Raw genomic sequence first — 23004 nt, forward strand, 5'->3', positions numbered from 1 at the left:
CTTGAAGATGTGCATGATCAATGCAGGTGTTAATCCTGACATTGAAGGTGGAGATATGCTTTCTTTTCCAACTTTTAGTTGGTTTTTTTTTTTTGTGATAGATCTACTTATCTTTTAGTTTTCGCTTGTCTAAATAGCAATTTTTTGAATTTTTTATGCATATTGTATTTTCTCAATTGAAACAACTTTGTTAGCTACATTGTATCTGTAAAATTTTATTTCTCATTCATTTAAATTTTATCTCTTATTGTTGTACAAACTCAAAACAACAAAGAAAATTAAGTTCCTTAGCAATGAAACCTTGGTTTTCTTACCAATGTACAACAGGCCCTTAGCATCAGTTTGCATCATATGGGTATCTTAAGACTTTGTCAGACTAATTCTTTATTTCCCTGTGCAACTTTGGTTTGAACTATTTGCAGAATTTTTTATAAAACAAATTTGCAAATCACTACAAGTTGTACTATGGTATAGTGTATGGTAGAATTTTTTGTGTTTGTAAGAGTCAAAGAAAGCTTTTGAAGGATAAGAAATAGTTGGTATGCATTATAAGCCATATTATTTACCATATTCATGATGCTAAAATTGCCTAAGATTTGTAAAATTGAAACATAGATTACACTGTACTATAAATGTTGATTTTGTCTCTGGTACATTACATAGCACAAAAATAATGAAATTATTGGAAATAATACAAATGATTTGTATGAGCATTTATTTCACCAAGAAAGCTTAATTGGCAGACGCATTGTTAGTGAAATCCCAATTAAGAAGTCGTGTTAAGATCTTGCAATCCTTCCGCAACAACCCACAAACCTAAGTTTTTTTTGTTCATGTTACTGTCTCTAAATGTGGTGTGAAAGGATTTTTAGTGGTGGTTCTCATCTACAGTCTTTTCATGCTTTGAGGTTTTTCTCGTGATAGATTAATGGGGAATTGGTTATATTGATTCATTTCTTCTCCGTCTTTGCATCCTAGTTTGAAAATGACCCTTCTTCTTTTATAACTCTTCTTAAATAACTATTTATCACTTTTGTTGAATAGGCTTCTACTTTATTAAGGAGGGAGGAGGTATTGAGTTATGAATTATTAAATAATTCCATGTTTCTTTCTTTTCCAAATTTCCCATAAGAGTATGGAAGGAAAGATATTCCAAATTTTATTGTATATTTTACTTATGCTACCATCTGGCCAACCAATTAAGTGATCATCAAGATGCTCAAGGGGGGGAGAAGTCCAATTTAAAATTTGGCAAAGCCAATACTAGCATTCTTTTGTGAAAGAACATTGAAATAATATATGTTCTATTGTTTCAATTTTTCTTTACACAGTGTGCATCTCGATGGTCCCTCAAACCCCATGTTCCTAAATCTATCAGCTGTTAAAATTCTTTTTTGAGAGGGTGCCCATAAAAACATACCTACCTTTAACAAGCAAGTTGAATCCCAACATAGATTGTGAGGAGTATTAACCTTCTCCCATCGTTGTGAGTTGATTAGGTTGTATCCTTTCTTCACACTATACTAACCATCCTTTGAAGCACCCCATATGAGTCTTTTGACTTATTTTTATGGTTTATTTGTTGTTGACTAAGTATATGCTCAAAGGTCTTTTTTTTCTTCAGTAGTTAAATCTATACCTTTTAAAGATTTCCATTTCCAAACTTCCTCCCATTCACCCTTTTTAGTTGTTTGCAATTGACTACCCACTTACCCCATTGATTAACTATTTTTTTTTTTTTTATTTGCTTAAATATTGGGGCTATCTAAAGAAGGGAGGCCATCCTAGGAGTCCTCCTAGAATAATGCTCCATCCCCATTTCCTAAGTCCCAGGTTACATATTTACTAGTTAGAGGTCGACGGTTGAGCATAAATTTCCAAGAATCAGACCCTTTTGGGTGATTTCTAATTCTAAATAAGGATGTTGAGTCTTCCACATTTAAGTATTTGTGATAAAGAATATTGACCCACTTGGTATTTCTTTCTTGATACATATGCCATACTAATTTAGCACCCAATGCTTCATTTTGCTAACTCAAGTTCTTGCTACCTAAGCCTCCTAATTCTTTGGGTTTGCATATGTTTTTCCCATTTAATTAACACTAATTTATTTTTCTCTTCTATTCCTTTCCAGAAGAAATTTCAGAGTTTTCCTCCTAGTTTTTTATTAACATTCGTAAGTAAGGGGAGACGTGACATTTGGTAAGTTGGGATGGCTGATAATACCCTTTTAATTTTCAATGTTTTTCCAGCCTTAGCTAACCATTTCCTTTCCAATTTTTAATTTTCTTATCAACGTTTTCTAAGACAGTGTTCCATATTTTGGTTTTTTCACTCATTTTTTTAAGATATATTCCTAGATACTTACATGGGAAGGATCCCTTTTTAAATCCCATAGTGTTTCAAATGACATCTTCCATTTCTGATGGTGTGTTGAGGAAGAAAATTTATGATTTCTCGATGTTCACCTTTTGTCTTGATGCTTTTATATTCTTGTATAATTTTTTTGAAGTTTTGTTCTTCTATTACTATACTTTCCCCTGGTAGAATTTTGTCATCAATAAATTATTGGCGAGTAACTTTTAGGATATTTTCTACTATAGTGATTCCTTTTATTTTTCCTTATGCTTGAGCTTTTGTGATTGCTCTGCCAAATGCTCTTGTCATGATGATGAATAGTAAGGGTAATATAGGATCTCCTTGTCTAATCCCTCTGGAAATGTTAAAAAATCTTCTAGAGAACCATTTATATGGAGTGAGATTTTTGGTGTTGCTATACATTTAAAAATGATGTTAATCCATTGATGAGAGAACCCAAATGCTTCTAGAGTCTTGTATAGGAATCTCCAATCTACCATGTCATATGCTTTTTGAATGTCTAATTTCATTAGCATGCATTCATCTTTGTTTGTTAAGGCTGAGTTTATAGTATCTTGAATGATGGAAATGTCGTCTAAAATTGATCTACCAAGTACAAAACTAGTTTGTTCTTTCGAGATGAGCTTAGGATAACAGTTCTCGAGTCTATAAGCTACAACTTTAGATAGTATTTTATAAATAGTGTTACATAATGTAATAGGTCTAAAATTGCCAGGTCCTTCGTAATTCATTTTTTAGGTATCTCCATCAATAATGGTCCAACATTCCTTGAGGCTTATATTGCCTTCTAGAGATCTAATCCTACAATATCCTAGCATTTCTGGAAGAAAAAAGCTTGAAAATCATCTGGTCCTAGAGATTTATATGGGCTAAGACTAAAAGGGCTCATTTGACTTCCTCTAGGGAGAAAGGTTTATAAAGGAATTAATTATGTGTAGTTGTGATCAGTTTAGGTATTGCTTTTAACATTGTTTCTTGTGCTTTTAGATTAGAACAATCAAAGTTGTTTAAAATTATTTTGTAATATTCTATGAATATCTCTGTTATCTTAGATGGGTCTTCTTCTATATTTCCTTCTCAATTTTTAATTTTTAATTTTATGTTGATTGATATGTTATTTATAGTGTTGTTATGGAAAGATTTCATATTATGATCCCCTTTTGCTAACCAGTCTTCCCTTGATTTTTGTTTTGAGAAAGTTTCCTCTTTTGCCAATATATGTTCATGTTTTTCTAATAACTCTTTTTATTCTTTGAATTTTTTATTATCCATTCCTTTTTATTTTATTTCTTCATTTAGTTTTTTAAGCTCTTCTTCATTATCCAATTTTTCTTTAAATATGTTGTTGAAATGTGGTTTATTCCATTTTAGAATATTTTCTTTTAGCATTTTAAGTTTGGACACAAAGTAGTACATTTTCAATCCTTGAAAGTTTCCTTCTTGCCACCATTTTCTAATGTTTCCCATGAAATAATTGTTCGTGAACCACATTTTTTCACATTTGAATGAACTCCTTGAAGGTTTGACTAGTTCTATGAATTCAATTCTTAGTAGCTAATGATCTAAACCTGCATGGGGTAAAATGGTCATTTGGAATGCCAAATCCAAAACAATTAAGTCTCCTTTGAAGAAAAATTTATCTAGTCTTTATGCTATGTGGCAGAAGCCTTTTCTTCCATTGTTCCAAGTATATACTCCATTGTTGGTTGGCATAGATCCATTAAGTTATTTTCCTCGACCCATTATCTAAAATCTATTATTACCTGAGTTACTAATTAAGACCCACCATATCTCTCTTCAAGATTTAAGATTGCACTAAAATCTCCACAGATAATAAAATTCTCATTGTGACAGGCTTCCATAAAGGAGTTGATTTCATCCCACAATTCTTTCTTTTATATTGTTTGGGTTGGTCCATTTACAATGATAAGGATTAGTTGGAGATTGTGCCTAAAGCTTTTAATTCTTCCCCCCATCTAGTTATTATGTGAAGTCATTATAGTGCAGGCTATTTTTCATGGACTCCAAATAATTCATATCCCACTTGACACTCCATTTAATTCCACTAAGTCAGTTCTCCAATTACCCAATTTATTTTCTAGTATGCATCATTCTTATTTATTGAGCTTAGATTCTTGAATTAATATTAATTCTTATTCAAATAAAGTACAGTTACACTTTAACAAGCATTTTTTGCTAGGGGCATTTAAACCCTAGGCATTCCAGGTAGTGATCCTCATTGGCTACGAAAAGGTTCTTCCCCTTCCCTGCATTTAAAATTTTGGATTTTTTTTTAAATCCTTGGCTTGCCCTACAACTATCCTTGGTTCTTTTAGTGACTTTCTTCCACACTTTTTTTTTTTTTACCACATTTTGGGGTCTTAAAACCTTCATGATTGCTTGAAATTCCTAAATAATCTATAAACTTTCGAGCATTAGTAATGTTGGTTGATATTATTTCTTCCTCCTGGATCTCCTCTTCTTCTATTTATTGCATTATCTGATCCCTATGTCTCTTTCATTTATCTCTATTTCTTTTTCCTCCTCATACCGTTGATCCCTTCTATTCATCTTCTTCATCTCAATGATTTGCTCTCCATCATTTAAAACCCTAAATTCTTCCCATGTATGTCTATTTTATGTCTAATTATCATCAATTATCCTCTATTATATATTGGCTACCTTGCTATTGTTGATGAAAGGTATCACTTCCGTTGCTATTAGAGGTTCCTCCTTATTGTTCAATTCCTTTTTGACTTTGTTGTTCCTTGCTATCATTTTCTTTAAAAGGGTCTTTTCCATTTGCTGGAGTTTGCTAGAAGTTTTAAGATATTTTCTTTTCTTTGTTTTAGATTATGACATTACCTCGATGATCAGATAATGCTGGGGGTATATCATTTTCCTTAACTTGTTGCTCTTTATGAACATTTGTTTCTATGCAACTTGTAGTTCCTTAATTTCTAAGTTTTTGTTAAGTTGAACTCTATTTACCTCTTTGTGATTTATTTCACCAATTGATCCATTTCCATTTGCTAGTTCTTGAGATTATCTATCCTCCTTCTCAGATTGGTGGTCTTAATTCTCATTTGGTTCAATCTCCCTCCTTAGTTTTATTGTTTCCTAATTCGTTATTGTGTTATCTTCCTCCTAGGATAATAATGCTTTTTCACTCTGCCTTATTGTCTCATTTCCTTCAATTTTTAGTCTCTTGTCTTATTCATTTACTTGACCCTTCTTTTATCCTTTTATCTATTAAAATTTCTTCATCCTCTTTATTGGCTAGGTATTCAATCTTCTCCATTCTTTTCTCACGAGGTAAATGATTCATATGCTCCATATGCAATTGCTCTTCTAAAACTAATTGATCAAAGATATCATTCTATATGAGTAAGATTTCATGTGAAAATCTATTGTAGTTCTTTATGTCGATCTTGAGATCTTCTATGAAGCCTTTCTCTTTTTAAGACATTTTGCATTGTTTGAACTTGTCTATTTTGTCTTGCATATTTGTATCTTGTATCCTACCTCTTATGGTTTCTCTATTTTTCCCTAATTTTATTTTTCTGGTCTTAATCCCTCCTTTATGCATGAATTCTGCTTTTCTAATTCCCCAATATTAACTTCACCTTTTTTCGTTGCTTCCTCTATAACTCCCTTCTCCCCTTTGTATATTTTTGGTAAGTATCCTTCCTTTTCTATTACTTTTACTTTTCCATGCTCTAATCTTTTCTTCCTTTTGTAGATATTGCTAAGTGCCTCTTTTAGGTTTGAGATTTTATTGACCTGATTAACTTATCATTGTTTTGGTTCATTCTAATGATTCCTTTGACTTTCCTTTCATATATTGGGAAAGTTAGATCACAGATGTATCTATTTGTTATAAGCTTCTTAGTATTAAGATCTTTTTGCCCTAACTTTGTGTCCACTAAAAATTGAATATTGCAAGATGTGTTGAAATCTGCTTCTATGCCCAAGAGTTACCTAAATTCTTGCTTATTTTGTTGAGAATTCATATATGATTTAATTGTGGAGGCATATTTTTGCATTCATACTAGATAGGGGACTCATACTTTCTTAGAATGTTGTTCATTATAGTTAGGTTCCCATATCATAAATTTTAATTAGTGTCCCATATGCAGCCAATACATAATAGAAACCATTTTCTTCCTAATTTCTTTATCTGGACAGAGTAAATACAATAAACACTTAGAATGAATTGAGATACATACATGATTTTTGCATATATATTTTAAACTTCTTACCAGTTTTTGAACTAATTTTTCATATCCACTCCATAGTGCGTACACTCCTAAATATAAACATTCTTGCCATCTGTCCTTGTTGAATTTGTCACTTATTATTAGAACATCTTTGTATTGTTTATGATTCTCCTTAAAGGTTTAAACCTTTGTTGGACTACTAGGAATGTCTATTTTATTGTCATTTGTACTAGTTTTGAATATTTTCCTATGAGTGGGAATATAGGCTTTAGAGCTTCTAGCTAGGGTATGAAGGCTGCTAGGTTCCTTGATCTGATTTGGAATAGGATGGTTGTTAGGTTGCTTAGGGCCTAGTGGAATGTTGTTTGCTACAGATATGTTTTCTAACTATGATATGCTAACATGGGTTATGCCATTACTAATTTTTTCCTAGGGCTCTGATCAGATAAGATGAGGTAAGTGATTAGGTATCCCTACATACTTTGATTGTAAAATTTCTTTTATAACTTTAATCAGAAATCCTCCCTATTTTCATCCTGTGAATTTGCTACCCTTTTATTGTTTCATTTGATCGTTTGTTGCCATCCTTTTTCATTTTCAACTAGGTCTTTGATTTCTTGATCTAACTTTCCTTGCGTATATAGGATTTCTCTATCCCTGGCTTTATGTAGCTTGACCAAATATGAGAAGCTATCATTCTTTATCCCTGATGCCTTCTTCTTCTTCTTTCTAGCCTACAGAGAAACAAGGATTTCAAATCTATTAAAGGTCTATATAGGTAGAATCTCAGTATTCATGTAGCTATTAGGGTTTATTTCTTGCACAAAATTTTTCCATCGGAGGTTGCTCAAATTAAATTTTCTTTTCCTATATTTTTTTGCAATTTTTGGTAATTTTGGGCACTTCACCGTTATTGAATAAAACAAAATAAATTATATTCAACTTTAATAAATTAATTGTTATAAATAAACTTTGAAGAAAATTAAGATTACCATTGAAAATATGTATAGCTTATAATTAATAACAATAGTTATTGAAATAATTAAATGATATTACAAATTGTTACATTAAATTCACTAATATAATTTTACATTGTAATTATTTATTATAAATTAAAATATGATTTATATTATAATTACAAAAAAGTACAAGAATGAGAAAATTGATATATAAATAGTTATATTAGACAAAATTAAATAACAATTAAATTTATATTAAAAATTAGAACTATGTAATTAATTACAACTAAAGGCAAGTATTATGTCACTATGTGGCACTTGATTCTATTAGATACTACAATTGGAGCAATTGTTGTCATTGATGTCAAACCTAATGATAAGACAGAGTGTCAAACCTACTAGAGATACATTTTACTAACAATCTAGAGTGTCATATCATTTGATTGATGAAGATGATTTGAAAAGAAGAGATAACAAGTTGAGCTAGTGATGTTATTGAGTATTGAGAAGTTTAGTATCATGGAAATACAGTGGGCACTTGATAAGTTAGTCCTTGACAAGATAACGTGTTGTCCAATCAATATATGAAGTGAAGAAGATAGTTGGATGAAGCTTAGAGTTGGAACAAGTTGGAGGGGTAAGTTTGACCGAGTATCAATATTGGTTGGTCGATGAAGGAGCTAAAGCAAAAGATTAAGGAACTCAAATAGAAGCCAAACAAAATAGTTCAAGCTGAGTGATAGTTATTGTAGAGAAAATGTATGAAGAAGTGTTAGTAGCGACAGAGCATAGTAATGACCAAGTGAGCCTGTTGATGTCAAGAAAGACAATATAGTATATGTTGAGCTATACAGTGATGACTCAGTAGAAGAACACAATGATTTCCAAGTGATAGCAAAAGTTACAGTTTGTGAAAGAATTGAGTTGAGGTTGATACAATTGGAATTTTGAATTATTCAAAGTGTGTAGAAGATAAGGATTGATGAGCTGGTGTATTTGATAGAGGAGAGTTTGTTACATGATCAAAGGAAAGAATTTGATCATAATTTTATAGAAGAAAACGAGAAATAAAATGATGGAAGGATTTGACTAATATGTCCTAACCCTAAGATAAAAATTACATATTTAAGGAGACATGGGAGATCTTTTCTAAGGTTGGTTTTTTTGTTGATTAGAGATCTTAAGGAGAAGTTGCAAAGAGGAGAACAACAGAGTGATTACTTGAGGAGATGCTAAGTAGACTAGTGATGGAGATGTGAATGGAGGTCAGTCAATGAACCAATAGATGAGAAAATAGAAATTTGAATTTGTAAAGTGAATTGTACTTTACAGATCAAATGTAGTATTAAATTCTAACCATTGTGACAAACAAAATCCTTTAATCAAGGTTGACCTAATAGTCATTTTGTAAAACCTTTAATCAAGGTGACATTATAATGGAGTAATCCAAATTACTCTAACAAGGTCACTCCTAACATGGTGATTAAAATCTTTAATAAGGTCACATTTAATAGTGTTCCATATAACCTCTAACAAGGTTGACTCTTAACTAAGCTCACTTCAGAAGAGTGAACAATTAGTAGCATGTTACTTGGTGGTTTTTCCCGAATTAGGTTTCCACGTTAAATCATAGTGTGAAAGTGTTATTTACATGTGTGGATGGTATTGTTATGCATGCTATGTTTTTATAGTAGTTTATTTTACTGGTAGTCAGCACATGTAGGTAAAAAAGAGTTAATAAATTGTGTGAAAAGCTAAATTGTTGATTTTTTGCATAGATAGAGTTGTTTTATGAGATTGGTTAATCTCTTTGAAGTTAGCAAAAGTTGAATTGGTACACTTGGACCTGAGGATAACTAATTCAAACCACCCCCACCGCCTCCCCGCCTCCCCTCTTACTTATTCTAAATCATTATAACAGTTTCTATTGAGACTTGGGTATGTGCAGGATCATGGTCAACCAAACTATGGCCTTAAGTGGTAGTGAAAAATCAGCAAATTAGGGTTATATCAAATTGACACATGATTTTAAAGTGGTTCTGGACTTCATATCAAAAATTTGTAAGAAAATAATCTATAGGAAATTGAATCTAGTTTCTAAACTACTAGGCCTTATCTGGAGAAATTTTTTTTTGATTGGTCAAAAGTTTGGATTTTAATGCAGTACTACAAAAATTTGAAGGCAAAAATAAAAAGTAGGTGTATGTCTAACCACCTTAATCAAAATCAAATGATAATATTTTTTTAATATAATTATAGATATAAAAAGTAGACTCATGCTCGGATATGACATATATTTTTAGGATTTTTTATTCCAAATAAATAATTAATTATGAATTTTCTACTATACTATTTTTAGAATTAAAAAACTCCTATGTCTAACCACCTTAACTAGTTCAAAAAAAATCAATTTTTTTTTTTATACTAGTTGAAGAATAGAATGTGACGCATCTTTTGGATTTCACAAATCTTATATGATTTGAAAGTTATAGCTATTTTTCTATCAGTATGTCAATTAGCACTTTGTAGCAAACTCTATTGGAAAATAAGTAATAATTACTTACTTAACTCATAATTTGATAGACATTATATCGATGGAAAGTTGAGAACATTCTCAAGAAACCCTTTTTGTTTCATCAAATTTGGATGAAAAAAAAGTCATCAGCTACATCGTCAAAGTTAGAGATACACAAAAACACATTTTTTGGACGTTTTTGGTGTTGACCATGGAGGGTTGGCATCCAAAGCAAAACCAAGCCTAATCGGGTACCCATTCCCAAATCACGTATCCTTTCCCAAATCAAATACCCATTCTCAAATTGGATACCCGTTGTTTTTTTTTTTAATTAATTTATAAAAAAAAATTCTTTTTAATTTTTTCTTTTTTAAAATTCTTTTATAATAGTATGACCCCTTTTAGGATACTTAATATGTTTTTTAAAGGCTTTAGGTCCCTTAACCATACAAATAGTGGTTCCAAAATGATCAAAAGGGGTCATAGGGTACCTTTTGACACTCTTTAACCCATTCAATCACAATATGTGTGCTTATGGTTCCTAGGGCCCCTAACCACATAAATGATGTGATCTAATGACTCAAAATGGCCTTAGAATATCCTATGACCCTTTTTGACCCATTCGATGACATTAAGTGTGCTTAGGGGTCATAAGATACTCTATTACCCCTTTCAACTCATTTGTACACATAACATATATTTCGAGGACCCCTAGGAACGTATTTTCTTATTTAATGAGTTATAATAGGTCACAAGGAAATTTATAATCCCATTCAACCCATTCAAACACATAATGTATGTCCCAGGAAATATGTGGTCCCCCATTTGGACCCATATAAACGATTATAATATGTCCCCAAGAGTCATAGGACACCTAGAGACATATGTTATCATGAAATGTGTTGAAAGGGATCATGAGTTATCCTATGACCCTTTTTCAACCCATATAAATTATTATAATATATCCTTAGGGATCTTAGGACCCCTAGAGACATATGTTATAATGAAATATGTCGAAAGAGATCATAGGTTATCCTGTGACCCCTTTCGACCCATATAAACGATTAGACTATGTCCCTAGGGGTCCTAGACATATGTTATAATGAAATGTGTTGAAAGGGGTCACAAGTTATCCTATGACCCCTTTCGTCCCATATAAACAATTATAATATGTCCCTAGGGGTCTTGGGACCCTTAGAGACATATGTTGTAATGAAATGTGTCGAATGGGTTCATAAGTTATCTTATGACCCCTTTCAATCCATATAAACGATTATAATGTCTCTAGGGGTCCTTGGACCTCTAGAGACATATGTTATAATGAAATGTGTTGAAAGGGGCCATAAGACATCCTATAGCTCATTTCAACCCGTATAAATGATTATAATATGTCCCTAGGGGTCCTATGACCCCTAAAGACATATGTTGTAATGAAATATGTCGAAAGGGGTCATAGGTTATCTTATGACCCCTTTCAACCCATATAAATGATTCTTATATGTCCCTAGGGGTCTTGAGACCCCCAGAGACATGCGTTGTCATGAAATGTGTCAAAAGGGGTCATAAGTTATCCTATGACCCCTTTCGACACATATAAATGATTATAATATGTCCCTAGGGGTCCTGGGACCCATAGAGACATATGTTGTCATGAAATGTGTCGATAGGGGTCATAGGTTATCCTATGACCCCTTTTGACACATATAAATGATTATAATATGTCCCTAGGGGTCTTGGGACCACTAGAGACATATGTTGTAATGAAATGTGTTGAAAGGGGTCATAGGATTTTCGACCCATATAAATGATTCTAATATGTCCCTAGGGGTCCTAGGACCCCTACAGACATATGTTGTCATGCGATGTGTCAAAAGGGGTCATAGGTTATCCTACGACCCCTTTCGACCCATATAAATAATTATAACATGTTCCTAGGTTCCTCGGACCCCTATAGACATATGTTGTCATGAATTGTGTTGAAAAGGGTCATAGGTTATCCTATGACCCCTTTTGACCCATATAAATGATTATAATGTGTCCCTAGGGGTTCTAGGAGCCCTAGAGACATGTTGTAATGAAATGTGTTGAAAGGGGTCACAGGTTATCCTATGACCCCTTTCAACCCATATAAACGATTATAATATGTCCCTAGGGGTCCTAGGACCCCTAAAGACATATGTTGTAATGAAATGTGTTGAAAGGGATCATAGGTTATACAATGACCCCCTTCGAATGATAGAAATGATTGTAATATGTCCCTATGGGTCCTATGAATCCTAGAGACATATGTTGTAATGAAATATGTTGAAAGGGGTCATAGGTTATCCTATATCCCCTTTCGACCCATGTAAATGATTATAATATGTCCCTAGGGGTCCTAAGGTCCCTAAAGACATATGTTGTAATGAAATGTGTCAAAAGGGGTCATAGGTTATCCTATAATCACTTTCAACCCATATAAATGATTATAGTATGTCCCTAGGGGGTCCTAGGACCCCTAGAGACATATGTTGTCATTTAATGGGTCAAAATAGGTCATAGGTTACCCTATGACCCCTTTCAATCTATTTAAACACATTATTTATGTCCCTAGGGTTTCTAGGACCCCTAAGAACATATATTATCATATAATGTATTAAAAGGGGTTATGGGGTACTCTATGACCCCTTTCAACTCATTCGAACACATGATATATTTTCCTAGGGGTTATAGGACCCCTATCAACATATGTTATCATTTAATGGGTCAAAAAGAGTTATAAGGAACCCTATGACCCTTTTCGGCCCATTCAAACACATGATGTATGTTCCTAGGGCACCTAAGACCCCTAGGGACATACATCATGTGTTATAATGGTCAAAAGGGGGTCATAGGGCATGCCATGACACATTTCGACCTATTACATGACAAAATATGTTCATAGGGTTTGTAGGATGCCTAGGGACATACATGTTGTGTTCTAATGGGTTGAATTGGGTTAAATGATATCCTATGACCCATTTTGACCCTTTACATGACAAAATATGTTCTTGTAGGTCCTAAGACCTCTAGGGACAAACATGTTGTGTTGAAATGGGTTGAAAGGGGTCCTAGGATAATCTATGACCCATTTCAATCAAATACATGACAACTTATGTCCCTAGGGATCCTAGGGCCCCCAGGGACATATATGTTGTGTTCCAATGGATAGAAAGGGGTAATAGGGTATCCTATGACCCCTAGGGACATACCTCTTATATTCCAATGGGTAGAAAGGGGTCATGGGGTATTCTAGGACCCCTTTTGACACATTACACGAGAACATATGTTGTTAGCGGTCCTAGGACCCTTATCATCTTGTTTGTTGTGCTCCAATGGGTCAAATTTCGACCCATTGCATGATAATATATATTCCTAGGGAACCTAATACCCCAAGGCCATACATGTTGTGTTCCAATGGGTCAAAAGGGGTCATCAGATACCCTATGACCCCTTTCGGCCCATTACATGACAACATGAATGTATGTTGTCATGTAATGGCTTGAAAGTGTCATAGGATAGTCTATGAACACTTTCGACCCATTTGAACACAACATATATGTCTATAAGGGTCCTAGGACCCCTAGGAACATAAGTTATCATGTATTAAGTCAAAAGGGGTCATAGGATACTCCATAACCCCTTTCTACCCATTAAAACACAATATATATGTCCCTAGGCATCCATTGACCCTTAGGAAGATAAATTGTCATATAATGGGTCAAAATAGGTCATAGGTTATCCCATGACCCATTTGGACTCATTAGAACACATGTATGTCCCTAGTGAGACCCGCAGGAACATATATCATCATATAGTTTATTAACTTAGGTTACTAATATATATAATATATAATAATATATATGATATATAATTAGGGTATCCCATGACCCATTTGGACTCATTGGAAGACATGTATGTCCCTAGGGGGACCCCTAGGAACATATATCATCATATAGTTTATTAACTTAGGTTAGTAATATATATAATATATATGATATATAATTATATAATAATATATAATAATTAATAACAATATATAAAATAATTATATAATAAATAATATTTTTATATATAATAAGTAATAACTATATATAAATAATTATATAATAAATTATTATTATTATTTAATACTATATAATAAATTTTAGTAAATATATATAATAAGTGGTCCCCCCCAATTATGCTATAACTATATTATACTAGGACTTGATACAACTTAAAAATTGCCCGCCCCTCCCCCCCCCCCCCCCCCCCCCCTCTCTCCCCCCCCCCCTTGAGTTTGGTAAATAAAAATCAATATTTATCTTAAAAATTGGTCCCCATTCCCTTTACATTTGAATTTGGCACCATAATTTGGGAATATAAATCGGATGCCCGTTCCCAAATCGAATACCCATTCTCAAATCAGATATTAGTTCTCAAATCGGATACCCATTCTCAAATTGGATACCTATTTAGGCAAGGTATTACATTTTTGGTTTGGTACCAGGATGGGTGGGAAAAAAGTCAAAGCACATTTTGAAATGCTTTTAGGCATTTCAAAACTAAATGTTTTTCACATTGCCACTTTTTGGCAAACCATGATCCTCCACACACCCACTTATGTTTCCACATCACTTTTTACCAATTAATAGATGTTCAAAAATTGTGCAAAATTTTCTTAACTTATGGTCTTTAATAAATTGTATTAAATATTTTCTTGTGCCATCTTCCAAATTTGTGATTGGCCATTGTTATTTCAACTAGTGTTTCAATTGATTTTTGAATTTACAATTTTTATTTTTAATTTTTTACTAGTTGTTTAGATAGTTTTCATTGGTTTTTAAACATTTTCCTTAAAATATGACTAAAATTTTAATTTTCATTAAAAAATATCTAACTAAAAATGGATGTTAACATTTCAAAATCATTGTAGCTATAGACATGTTTGCATGTAGAAAGAGGGTTTTAACATGGGTGTGACTAGGCAACACCTGTATAGGCTAGATGGAATTCATCTACTCTTATGCTTAATTTTTATTTCCCTATTGTTGTTCAAAAGGTACAAAGTGTAGAAATCTAAAATTTTGTGAACCACTAAAATGAATTGTTAAGCATTGATCCATTAATATAGAACTATCAAGCATCAACGTATACCTCATAAAATTGATAATATAGGAGGTTTGATTTGTTCATAAATAAATTACTATGGAAATAGTTCCAACAATGAAATTTTGGAGTTTTCATTGTACATAGTGACAAATGCAACGAATTGTACCTTTACTTATTATAGTGAGGGTAGTTTCACTTGGGACTTTTTATATTTCTTGATAATTATGTAGGGATTATTTTTCAGTCTTGTGTATTGGTCAAAGGAGAATGGTGGTTCTATATAGATGTTATTTATAATTTAACTCTTGATATAACTAAAAAAGTTAAACTCCATCTTTTTGTTTTACCTATATCAATTGTCATTTTGTGTAATGTATGTCCTTATGATTCATGTATGGTGGTTGTTCATGCCATTGATAGTGGTATTTGACTACAACAACAACAATGAAGCTATCACTCCAAAAATACATTATTAAATACATACATGATAAATTAGAATATTCAAACTCTTTACAAGTTCTACAATGAAGATGAATCACTATGACATAAATACTAATCATGAAAAATGTGCTACAATAAAGAAAACTGAATTTGATTTTGACTGCACATTTAAGGAACTATTAGACTAGATCATCAAGAAGAAAAAATCCACAACCTCAAACAAAGCCAAAGGGATTACTCAACATTCTAATGTAGTGATATTCAAAAAATAGTAGTGAGAATGCATGTAGTTGACTAGGTGAGATAGGGCGTAGTTGCTAATGTGCCTAGAAAAATAGGGGAGATAGTGTCTAGTAGACTACTTGATAGTGTATATGAGCAATGTTAGTATGCTAATATAAACCAAATTTAAATAAAGCTTCTACAAACTAAACAAAATTCATAAACTTCAAGATAGACTAAGATGAACTCTCAATTGAGAATATGAGCCATTAATGGACTCTCTCAATGAGAAGATCTCTTGTTGAGTGGCTTTGTCTAAATAGATAGGATGTATGCTCAAGCTTATGCTTCAAAAAGGGCTTCAAATAGAGTTGGAATTTGGGTGTGAGTGTATGGTTTTGATGTAAAATGGCTTCTTAAAATGGCATTATGACTTTACTTCATGGATTGTGTTATTTTGCAAAGGGGAAGGATCCAATTTATAGGCAAGAGGCTTGAGGGATTGACGGCTAAGATGCAAAGATGGGAAAAAGCTCACGGAGGGCTCAGATTGCATGAGAGGAGAGCACATGGATTGTGCTTCCTTATAGCCAATCAGGGAGTGACACATGCCACAGGGTGAGAGGATGGAGGAAAGGGGAATGATGAGTCAACAAAGGAGGCTCAAGGGATAAAATCTTCACAAAGACCCTCATAATGGCTTGTAAGAGCAATAAAAGGGCTTTGGAAGAGTCATTTATGGCCTAGTGGGCTTCATAAAGTTTTATGGTTGGGATATTTTGAGGGAGATGAGAGGAATTTCGACTTGGGCTTGATTAGGAAGGTTTTAAGCTTGCTTAGGCTTATGCAAATGATTAGAGGATGGATTAGGATGGTTTAGGATTAGCTTAGGGATATGCAAGTGGATGGCATTTAATGAGGGTGGGTGAAGGAGGAGATATTTGTTAACTTTGGCTTGGGTTAGTAAGTCTTAACCCATGTTTAGAGAATGCGACAAGGTTAGGAGGGGATTAGGATTAGGTTTAAAGACATCTTCTAGAAGAGTCTAGACTTTGGATGAGGATAAAGACTTTCTAGAATAGTCTACAATTTCCTAGGATGAGGATGAAGACTTTCTAGAAGAGTCTAGAACTTCTTAGGATGAGGATAAATTAGATTTTTAGGAAATAAATAAAGTTTTATTTATTTCAAGGGTTTGGGTTGAGGAGATATTTATTAAAACTTTTTTAATAAATATGAGGATTAATATTTAATCTTAATTAAATATTTTGAGTTGGGATTAGGGGTAGGAAATGATGGGATTAGCCTTTAATCAAAATTAAAGAAGGATTAGAAGATTTTGGAAGAGGTTAGTGATCTTAAGGAAATTGGCCAAGTTTTGGGCAAAAAATAATTTTTTTATTTATTTTGGGATTTTTGGTCAATTTATTAATTAAATAATTAATAAATAAGAAAATAATGTTTAAATAAGATTTAAACATTTTTGGGAGGGATTCCTTAATTAAATATTTTTAATTAAGATAAAGGGATTTAATGGCATAAAAATAAATAAATTAATTAAATAATTAATTAATTAATAAATGATGATGTCATCAGGAAATTTTCAGAAAATAAAAATACTTTATTTTCTAAAGGTTTTTAGGTGTCTACATTTTGCCCCTCTTTGATGTGATGCCGCAAGTGGCATGACATCAAAGATAAGAAAATAAGATGCCCAAGGCTAGAGCAGAAGAGGAGAGAATGGACTGTGAGATGCCCCCTCAAGAAGGCGGCGAGGAGAGAAAGCGAGGCTCGATGGCTTCTTGAAAAGTACAAGAATCTCAAATGAGCAAGGAAACTCAGATTGGCAAAGAGAAGGGGCTAAATTAGCTCAAACTCTCGCTATGGGAGAATGATAAAGGAGAATCAGATGCACAAGAGGAAGCAAGCTTAAGACTTTAGGGAAGGTGGAGGATGAAGGAGCGGAGCGCTATAAAAAGGAATCCAAGATAGGGAGATGGATGAGGGGATTATAAAGCTAATGCAATAGGATTTCAAAGAGTCAGATTGGAGAAAGATGGGTTTCGGAGATCCCTAGGACTAGGATTGTGGATCTCGAAAGATGAGGCTTGGTGGATCCCTCAGACTAGGATTGTGGATCCCTAAAGCTAAAGGTGAGGAGTGATTCAAAGAGATACAATTGCACAAGCTGGGGTAGGAGAGACAGATGTTGGATATGGATGGGGGATAATGGAGATGAAGGAAAACCATTGAAGCTTTTTGAGCGGGGGGATACTTCAAAGAGAAGTACCACCATGTAGTTGAGCACTAGATTTGCTATAGGACTGTTGGTTAATTGCCAAGGTTACCAAAAACATCAAGGCTGTGTCACCAACCATCCAAAGGATTGACAGACTGACTCGAAACAAACACACAAGGATTGCCCTAGCATCACACATGAAACCTGGAGGAAACAGTGTGGAACCGACACTGGGTAACCCACAAGCAAAAAAGAAACAAACGAAAGACTTGATCAAAACCGTATGCTCAGAGTGCCCCATTCGTAGCATACCATGATATGGAAGATCATGGCAACCTTGAGGAGGGAACAAAAAGATTTTTTGGAAAAGATACTTCAAGACCCAAAAGGGAAGATTCCAAATCAAAAGAAAGTGAAAATCCAAAAGAGAACCGTTTGCCAACAAGATGGGTAGGACGAGGTACTAACAGACCAAGATTAGACATGAGGAAAGCTATATCCTACAAGGATCTATCAAAGATCACCTAAGCCGATGGATCTGGGTGAGTGATGCGTCTGGCAAGCTAAACTAAGAAGGATAACACTTTGATGATAGGAGATCTAGCTAAAGGATGCATTGGAATAGCTAACCAAGATGTGCGATGTGTGCAAGATGTTGATCAAGGATGAACTGACATGAAAGCTGGATAGATACAATGATACTAAGCTAAAGAGGATGTACAAGCTGACGAACCGAGATATGGTACAAATGTACAAGTTGTTTTGGACAAGATTGGATATACAAGCTATGATACAAGGTATGATACAAGCGTTGGATACAAGATTATTTACAAGCTGTACAGGAGCTCCAGATGATAAGATAGCAGGATGGCTCAAGTTGGTGCAAGATGCAGAAGCTAAGGATGAGTTGATAGCGTAAGATATGGATGTGCAAGGATGCATCCAATGATGATGATAGATCTGCGACCAAGGATGGGGACAATGCTAGGGTTGGTGGTAGCTGAGCTGATAGATGGCGCTAGAGTGAATGGCTAATGAGAGGATGACATTGGATTTGCATGAGGATAGCCTAGAGCGAGATAACAATGACAAGGGAGGATGGACAAGACAAGATCTCCAAGGAATATAGTGCCCCCAGTCAGAAGATGACATGCGAAAGGAGGTCTTACGATGGATGTGATAAGAGTGAAGCTAGGATGGAAAAGTTGAAGGCGCTAGGGAGATGGATGATAACTGGGATGATGGGGTGAGGTTGCAAAAGATAAGTAGATAGCGATAGATAAAACTTGGAGGATGAAAGATAGGTGGATAAATTGGAAGATGGAGCTCGATGGCAAGATGTGACCAAAAGCATGAGGATGATAGGCTAAGCTAGGGATGGCTGGATTACGCATGACGCTTGTTTGCCAAGTTTTCATCATGGTACTTGTCCAAGGCGCTTGAATTGCCAAGTTTTCACCAGTGGACGCTTTATTTTTCTTTACTTTTTTTTGACTTTTTGACTTTGGACTTAGCTAGAATGATTTTTTCTTTCTTCAGCTATTTTTGGCTTTTTAAGGATTTTTCACTGGCTATTAGAATGTTCAATTTTGTTGCTAGCTGTTGGTACACCGGATGTGTGATTTATGCAATAGATTGGATTAGATGGGATTGATGGTAGGATATGGAGGGATGAAAAGGTTGGAAAGGAGCATAAGATGGGGATGCTTGCAAGAGCAAAATTGGCACATGTTGGGACGGGTGTGAAAAGAGCATATGGGGGATAGATGGTAGATGCGGGCTTGATGGAGGATTTGTGGAAGTGCGCTTAGGGATATAGGCACCCAAGATGGAGTTAGGAGATGGGGGACATGAATCACTAGATGGGGGATTAGCAATGGTGGATGCCATTATGCATTGGGTTTCAACTTTTTTCTTTGGAACCCACATGGTTTTGGATTTTCTTTTCATAGGCTTTTGTATTGTTTTGCATTCTTTGATTGGATTTTTCCTTTTTGGAGTATGTCTTTTAGAATAGCCATATGATTGCCTAGGATGTGGATTTTTAGCTTTATGGATTTTGAAGTTGGCATTTACATTGTTGTGGTAAGCTTTGGGAAGATGTTAGGAGAAGCTTTGTGAGATGGAGAGGATATGGGAGAGCATGTAGGGGGATGACAATGGATGATGTGCCTTGATATGTGCCTTTGTTGATCTTGTGTAGGAATGAATGGAATAGGATTTTTATCATGGCTGATAGGAGGATGGAGGATGGTAGATTTTGGGACATAGGGACCCAAAATGGATTTAGCAGATGAAGGGGGGATATGGTAAGTTGTTTTGGGTTGCAAAGATGGTGGAGGGGGGATGACATAAGATTTCTTGAAGGAGTGATGGGAGGCTGGCATGGTGGGCCTAGAGATAGGCTTGGTTTGGGGATGGCATGTACCAACACTTTTAGATGGTGAGCCTTTGGATACATATCCAAGACCATGAAATCCTAGATTCTTTTGTGTAATAATAGGTGTTCTGATTCCTTGCTCTTGTGGTCCTAAACCTTGACCTTGATAATGCCATTGATTGAGCATTTGAACTAGCTGAGGATACTTTTTGCTTGCAGAAAATGGTGGAAGTGCTTTATCAGATGTACTGCAATAGGGAGATACTATTCTTAATTCTTCTGTTAAGAGGAGGCCACTATGGATGAATGTAAGTGAACCAAGAGGGTATATTATAGATGGTGAAACAACTTGGATAGGTGGTAAGATGGAATCATGGAGTGGAGGAGATGGTAGGATAGGATCTTGATTTAGCTGATGGGATGAAAAGATATCCTGCAGTAGAGGAGGTATGGCTTGAGGTTTTGGAGATGGAGGGGATAGTGACTGCACTATGGATGGAAGACATGGTACGATGATATCTTCGTTTATGCTTTGGGGGATGTCAACATGCTTTTGGGCAGGATCTTGATAGGATTGGTTTGGAGTGGATGGTGCGATAGGAGGTGAAGGGATGGACTCTTCAAAGGCAGCGAATGGTGATAGATGGGAGATTCAGTAGTGGAGATGGGTGAGTATAAGATGGATGCATAAGGGTCATTACGGGAGATTTGGGAAATGCTTGGAGAGGATGTGGATAGGATTTGGAGGTTTTGATAGATGGTGGGATTTTGATGCTTGCGAGAAGTGGAAGGATTTTAAGCAATTTGATGGATGGTATGGGGATGATAGCTATGGGAGATGGAGGTGATATTATAGATGGGGAAGCGTCATTACTGACTACTTCACATGGTTGGATTAGATGACATGGCTTATCGACTGCTGGAGGCGACTTTTCTTGTATTTCCTCTAGGAGATTCCTTGGAGACTCGTGTGTCAGAGGTGGAGGTGGATTGACAGGAATAGCTAGTGTGATGGGGGTGGAAGATTGGAAGCTTGGTTGATTGGGTGATGGAGGAGAAGCTGGGATATCAGATGGCATGACTAGATAGTTTGGAAGAATGCATGGATTTTGTGGGATGCTTGGGGGAATGTTTATAAGGCTTTCAATATACCCGTCATAGTCAACAATATTTTCATCATCATTGGAATAGGAGGTGGCGGGAGCAAGGACAATACGACCAAACACATCATGATAGGTTTGGGATTTCATGTTTTGATGATGAGTTGGATGGGGATGGGGTCTTACATATGGATAAACATGGAAGCTCATGGTTGGATTTTGATTAAGCGCAGATTTTGGATTGGCTGATGAAGGATTTCCTAGGGAGAGTCAAAGCTATATGACAGAACTAAGGAGGATTGGCTGGAGATTTTTGGCTTTCCTGTGGATGGAAGACTTCAAGGGCATGCTGTCAAAAAGTGAGAGTTTTGCTTTTCTATGCCCTGGATTGGTGGAGATTGTGTCAACTTAAGGATAGACTAATGATCCTATGGGCATGACACGAGATTGACCACTTGTGGATCCCAACCTTTAGCTCAAGGTGATGAGGGATAACAATTGACAAAGCTAGATTACCCTAGACAAAGCTCTGTCAAAGGGATAGCCTTGGTGAGGCTGGTGGATTGGTCGGATTGATTGGATAGAAAATTCTAGCAGAATGACAACAACTCTCTAAAGGCTTGGGTGTGATTTTGGATTGGGTTGCTAGCTGGCTAGGAGGATGATTTGGAGAGACTTTGGATTTGGGATTGTTCTAAAGCAAGGAACTAGATAGATTCGGTTGCAGTAGGGGAGCTTGGATGATTTTTTGATGAGGCGGTGACTATGCTAAGTATGCCTTGAGCTGGGAGATTTTTGCTTCTTTTTTTTTTTGGATTTTGACCAAAGTTGGCAAACATTCATTCAAAAGCTATGAACAAACAAGCAGAAATTTTTTTGGAGCAAGCACGTCAAACACACCATCATTCTAGGAAGCTTTCTACAAGGATGAAATTTTTTATAGATAGAGAGTCCTCGATATACGCAAGGTACATGAGGCCCAAATCCGTAGATGAAACCAACAAGATGTCACACAGCCGAGAGGAGTGGTAACCCACTTCTCCTCTTTCACTTCTGAAGGGTATAAGGTTCCTTGAGGCTTAGCCCGAGTGACAAAAATCTTGATTCCAAGAGAGGTGTCTTTCGATTCACCTCCCAATTCTTATACTCCGCCAGAACGCTAGAGTTGAGGTCGTCCAAGGGGTGATGAAATCCCCAAGCAGGCCTCCTAAAAAGAAACAAGGTTTTGGATCCTAATCTTATGCACCCAAGATGGCCTCGAAATACGACAAGGGGAGAGAAGACTTGGATGACCTTGGGCTAAAAAAAAAAAAAACATGCTTGTTCTTTTACCAACTGACTCTTATGTGTGCTAATCTAGACTTTGCAAGCACTCATGTTTAAGAGACAATGTTCAATTCCAACTTGAAGCGCCAACAAAAGTAAATCGATTGAAGA

Source organism: Cupressus sempervirens, chromosome 11 (assembly GCF_028749045.1).
Source record: "Cupressus sempervirens isolate cs-2001-9-10 chromosome 11, ASM2874904v1, whole genome shotgun sequence".
In the NCBI taxonomy this organism is placed as follows: domain Eukaryota; kingdom Viridiplantae; phylum Streptophyta; class Pinopsida; order Cupressales; family Cupressaceae; genus Cupressus; species Cupressus sempervirens.